The sequence below is a fragment of the Nymphaea colorata genome, chromosome 13 (genome assembly GCF_008831285.2).
Source record: "Nymphaea colorata isolate Beijing-Zhang1983 chromosome 13, ASM883128v2, whole genome shotgun sequence".
Lineage (NCBI taxonomy): Eukaryota > Viridiplantae > Streptophyta > Magnoliopsida > Nymphaeales > Nymphaeaceae > Nymphaea > Nymphaea colorata.
The window spans coordinates 12,603,982-12,610,778 of NC_045150.1; positions in this window are offsets into that span (position 1 = coordinate 12,603,982).

Consider the following 6,797-nt stretch of genomic DNA (forward strand, 5'->3'; position numbering starts at 1 on the left):
TTGGAGAATTGGTTCATTTGCATGATGAGGAATAGCTTCAAAATGTACAATATATAGTTTTTCCAAACTAGAATAGCAAAAAGATCACAAAAATGGAATGGCATTCATCATATCACTCTGTGATAGATAGTGTTGTTTTAGGACATCAAGGTTTGATGGAGAAAAGAAAGGTCATAGTAAATTAGCTGAATCCTTAAAAAATTAAAGGTTCTTGAAACAACAACCAATTAACTTGAACTTGAATATGTATCATGTTTTTTACTTGAATCTTGTGTTCTTAAAATTTAGGATGAATTTATGTCATTTGTTTGAGAAGTGCAAAAGTTCTTAAGCAGACAAATTTTTTTTAAAAAAAAAAAACACATGATATATATAAATTTGAAAGTATTTTTGGCCATTTTATATACCCTAATGGCATCCTAGTTCAAATTGATGTTTTACGATAAGTTGTTAGAAATGACTAGTGGAAAAAAGTTTAGGATCATTTATTCAGTAATATAAACTTATATTCATATTTTTATTAAACCTGGAGTTTCAATATGTTTTTGGAATTTCTATAATTCCAATAGCCATAATAAAAGTAACAATCATAATTTTATCCGTATTTTTTCTTTTAACAACAAAATATAGAGCCAATATATGGACGATGAAAATAAATTTTATTCTTTCATCAAAATTCACTTGATTCATTTAATCCAAGTTTCAAAAAATGCACTTGATCCATGAATTTTCTTCTAAAACTATCCAACTTATGAGAAATTAATAATCTACCCCAAACTTATTCAGATTGTCAAATACAACATTAACCTTGGCATGATGAGGGAAGTTATGTTTTACTCAAATTGCAATTAAATTGACAATTGTTGTGTGGTCAATTTCAATTTTACATAGATACTAATGTCCTTTGAATGCCTAAAAAATAAAAGTTGGTAACAGTTCTACTTCAATGGATAATATGATCAAGGATGGAAATACCAATTGCTACAAAATTGAAATGAGTATCTTAAGTAATTATAAAATAATTATTATTGGCATAAAAAAAAGCACGATACAATTTTGACCTCCAAAATAAATTATCATTGTCCATCTAAATAAACAAATAAATCAACTTTCATGTCCAGTATCATAATTATAATAATAATGACAGTCTCAATAGAAGTGTCTTATTAGTTTGTTGTCACTGCATTTGCTAATATCCATCAAACCATATAGGCAAAATCAGTTTATTTCATCATTTATTTTGTTCAAAATTAATTAAAAACCAATTCCAACAAGAATTTATTAATTTATCAACTTATGGGAAAACTATATCTAGTCAATATCATTTTGGTGTTGAATCAATTAATGTACAAAATCAGCTTTGATTATAATAGCTAAAAAGGGCATCTGAACTTTAGTTTGAGACTTCTCATAACGGCCATATAAAATATATAAGTAGCATCTAACATTTAATTTGTGACCTCTTATTACAACATTATAAAATATATAAGTAGCCTTATGAATTGTTTACACAATTGATAAAATTTGATGAACAAAAATGAACTATTGAATACTAGATTCTAAAAAATTTCTAAATTATAAAGTTATGTCACATAATGTAAATATGTGTTCAGTAGTTGATTTACTTTGTTTTTCTTAGTAAAGGTGAATATATTTTACGTTCATGTAAATGGTAGTTTTTCCTCTCATAAATTTATGTATTTTATGATATGTTCATACAACTTGTGCATAAATGTCAATTAAACAAATAACAATAATAATAACAAGTACATAAGTAGTGGCTAACAAAAGAAAATTTGATGTGAAAAATGTACACAATAGTTGAATTGGCAAAGTCAATGACAAAAAACTTGGTTGACACAAGCAACCCAATTTTCTTACTATGCCAACTATCCTTTTAACTAATTAGTATCACTACTTAACCAAGTGTATGTCTCAATTTATGCATGACAGTTATATGTTGTATTATAGAGTCTATCTATGTGCATTCATTCATAATGACACTTAAATAAGATATATCTAATAAACTTTATGTGGTTATATGGGTGACATGTAGAGTTTTTCAAACACTGCGAAACTTGAGTGGTGCATAACTTCTCATTCTTTTTTTTTTGTTTCATGGTCTTTATTATCACATAAAGTCTTAGTTATGCATCACCAGATTAGACATGACAAAATAAAAATATTATAAATTCAATACACTAGTATTCATGATTTTTCATTAATAACATTTTATCCATATAATAAAATTAATTGGCTTGAGATAATATTATAACATGTTGAATATAATCTTTTACAAAAGCAACTATGTAGAATGACATTTGTGTCCTAAAATATATCAATCAAAACACATATCATTTTTTACCTACGGAAAAATAAATTTAAATGATTTAAAATATACATATTTAATGGAATTTTTTTTACCTCACTATTTATCTTTACACACACATACATATAAAGGGGTTCGTGATTAAAACATGACAATGGATGACTTTTCAATGACAAATGATGTTTAATCAAAAAGTTATAGATCTTAAATTTCTTGATTTACTGAAAGAAAAATGGAATGTTAATAGACATGTTATTACTGTTTGTAAAACTTTTTATTACAATAATTTCAATGCATTTAAAAATATTGAATTCTTATGTGCAATTAAGGGTTTTTATTTGAATATCAATAGAATAAGATAAACTCAAAAGAAATTGTTGTTATTAAACTAAACTTAAACAAGGTCAAATAATCCAATGTAGTGTTTATTCTTCATAAATTTCTTCTTACTGTATGCAAATCTATATTTGAGAAAATTTGACCCCAAGTTTCTCCCTTCTATCCAAGCAAAGTCATAACATAATGCATTGTCTTTTTAACAACTGTGTAAATTTTGTTTTTTGCAAAAAAGTACTTTAAGATACGGTTAAATACGAATAATATATATTATGTAAAGAAGTGTTCAAAAAAACATCATGTTCTTATTCAAGGGAATAAGTTTTGATAATGTATAGCGTTTCTTTGCTAAACTTAAAGCCCACATGTTAACAACATACATAGTGCTTTGAGTATTTTTATATAGTTTGATAAACAAACATGTTGAATTATTGTTTTGCATATTTCTCCCTCTTGTTAGTTTACACAATTTAAAACTTAAGATTCAAAATTTCAAATCACAACCTAGTGATAGAAAAAATGAATATCTTGGGTAATAATGATGTTTTATATTTGAATGTTTTGAATCAAATTTTCACATTTTGTTGTTATTCAAGGAAATCACAAGGAGTGTTTTCTCGTCTCACATTGTCAAATACCAAATTAAACTTAAAAAATATAAAGTAAATTGCTATTGACAATATATACACATAAAATAAAAATAATGTCTATTTCATGACACATTTATGTAAGTACAAAGTTCAACGCATGTAAAGTTTGAGTATTTTGGTATCTCTAACTACCATTATTGGGTTAAGTTTAAACAAATGTTTGCATCTCTAAAATTTATATTTATTTTTTGAGTGCTTCATAAATATAGAATTTTATTTTTGAAATGAGAGAGAAAAATACTCTCTGTCGGTATGAGGATTGACCATAAAGAAAGATACTTTCCGTCGGTATGAGGATTGACCATTCTCGTGCCTTTACTGAAGGTAACCAATCGAGGGGCTATATTTATTATTGATGCATTTCGTTTTGCTTAAACATCTTTTTTATTTCAAATGTGATGTGTTGTTTGAAGAAAATGTTGAAGATTTGACGTTTTAAATTTTTGAAAAAATTTTGAAGAATCATTTAAGAGTATAAACCATTTTGATTTAGGTGATTTTGAATTGACAAATATTTACAAGTATTATGTGGAAACCTTCAGAAGATAATATGAGTATTTTGAAGATCAATTTTTGAAGTCGATTTAGTGTTCTCTTAAGAACTTATTTGATTACTATATACCTAAAGCTCCATCTCATAGTATGAGTGTATTGACCTTATATGATTGAAAGCAAATTATTCATTCATACCATAACTCATTTAAAAGCATTCTTACCATCACATATATCTAAGTTCTCTATTTTTATTTATGTAATTATCGTAAATATTCTTATGAAGAATTTTTCTTTTTTGAAAAGGAAATGAGGTTGTAGACCATCAAACATGATTCTGATATTGAGTCATTACTTCAGTTTTGGTCTTGGTGAAGCCCATAAATAAAAAGTTGAAGTCTTATATCTCGAGAGAGGAATATTCAAAATAATGGAAGAAAGAAAAAAAAATGTTAATCCAAGAGGAATAAGGAGAAAGAGAAAGATATTTGAAAATCAGGAAAGGAAAAAATTTTAAGGAGACAGAGAAATACATATACATATACGCACACACACACACACACACACACATATATATATATGAAAACTCATGAAAGGAAAGTATTAGATCGAATGAAGAGAAAGAATAAGATTTTAGAAAGAGAGAGAGAATAAGTTTTTAGAGAGGGAAAGATAAAGGAATATATACATATATATATATATATATATATATATTTATTTATATGAAAGTTTGTAAAAGAAAATATTAACTCGAAAAGAAAAATAAAAGATTGTCATGAGAAAAATGAAATACACATATATATTTATTTATACGTATATAAAAATTTGTAAAAGAATATGTTCAATCATAAAGAGATGAGAACAAATAAATAACATGTATATACACATATGTTTTTATGAAATTTGAAATCAAGAAATAACTTGAAAAATATCTGATTTGATTTTTCTATGTAGGTTAGATGGGAACTTGGGCTGATGAAAGAGCCTAAACTAAGTCTCAAAGACTTCACTGAAGAGGGCTCTTGTTTTCATTTTTTTTTTTTGAAAACATGATTCAAATAATTGTAAATGCGAGCATAAAATAATAATCATTTATTCCACCATCGGATTTGAAAAAAAATCAAATATACATGAAATGAAGAACAACGTAAGAAATCTCTCATTGGGATTCCTAGTCGAGTAATTAAGAGAAAAACTAAATGCGAGAATGTTATGAATATGTATTTTAACATATACACATTCGTGAAGAGCTTTCATGGGTTGGATAAATTTCAACATTAAAATCAATGTAATAATGAAAAAAGCTCAACCCAAATGCTGATTATTACCATTCATTTGCATATTAATTAAAAAAAAGTTGGGCTACCATGCATGAACATCATCTTAAACATGAAAAATGAAGTAATCAATGTAAGAAGCATATTTCAGAGATAAATAAAAAAATAGAATTTTTTCGCCTTGGTCGTACTCTCAGTGCATTCAAAAGTAGATAGAGAATCTTTAAACTTTTCTTATATGGCCATAAGAAGGTGGCAAAGGGAAATGAAAATACATAGAAATGAGAGGAGCACTACATACCTCCAATGGAAATTATTTTAGAAATGATTCTCCTTCTTCGGATGATCCTAGGGTTTCTTTGAGGGAAGCTCCAATATGTTAAGGATATTTCTTCAAAAGGTCTTTTGGTTCTCCATTGAAAAAAGTTGGAAGTTGGAGAAACTTATTCCTAAGGTTGGAGAAGAAAAAGATGATGGATGAAAGGAGGGAAATTGAGAGAGAGTTGAGAAAAATTATAAGTCTTCAAGTGAGAAAATACTAGAGATTTCTCATAGGGAGAAGATTGTGAGGATATCTATAAGAAATTTTAGTCAAACCTCAAAATTTGAATCTTTTTTACCCTTAGCCTACAAATACCCATTTGGGGTGTGGTGAGGGCTAATGCTCATGCATCTGACCCAAAACCATCCCCAAGGGAGAGGTTTTCTACCTAAAGAAGGGTTTGCGCAGCACGCAGGCCCTGCCTCAGCATGGCCATAGGCGCATGACCATGATTAGCTGCACGCGCACATGGCAGCGTGCCGGGTTTGTGTGAGGGGCGGAATACTTTCCTTATTGGCTTGTTTTAGACCAATAAGAGGTGACTTTGGCCGCCCTCACCTCCAAGGAGTCCCACTGATAAAAAATATATAAAAATTATTTTTTTTAAATGTATATTTTAGAGGGTAAAAAGGTATTTTGTTAAGAATGGGGCTAATTCCATTTTGAGTGATTATGGACTCGTTTTAGATCTGGATCAAGTTAACTTGGTCACTGATGCATTCTAGTTTATGCCCGAGGCTTGGATCAAGGATTAGGTGAGTGGTTTAAACTCAAAACACATTTTTGGTGTGATAATAAGACACAAAAACAAGGGGAATATTCGTCCATTCACATGTGATGCTCGATAGCATCAAAATTTGTTGTTTTGATATCGACTTTGGATTTTGATTTTGAAATTCTCGATTTGGATCTAGACTTTGATTTTGGATCTAATTTAAATTTGAGAACATCTTTATGGGTCTGTTTTCCCATTTTGGACTTAATTTCATTTGTGGGGGTTTAGGTACGGACTTTGGCTTTGTATTTTGGATCAAGATCTACATTTTAGATCTAGAATTTGGATTTGAATCTTGGTCTAAAGTTGGATGTTAGACTTGAATCTTGCATTTGGACCTAGATATGGGTCTACAGATTTGTTTTGGATCGAGTAATCATTAATTGGACTTAGGTATGGATATAGAAGTTTATTTTGGGCCTAGGGTTTGGCTCATGTCTAAAATTAGATCCAAATCATTGTAAACATGGTTGGATTAACTGAGAATCTTGTTTGAGTAACACAGTCTTTTGGAAAAAATTGAGGTGATAACAGATGCTCCTCTTTGCTACTAAGCAAGCGCATGCCGCGCTTAGTGGCAAAGATAAGCACTCCAGGATTTTTCAAACAAAACATG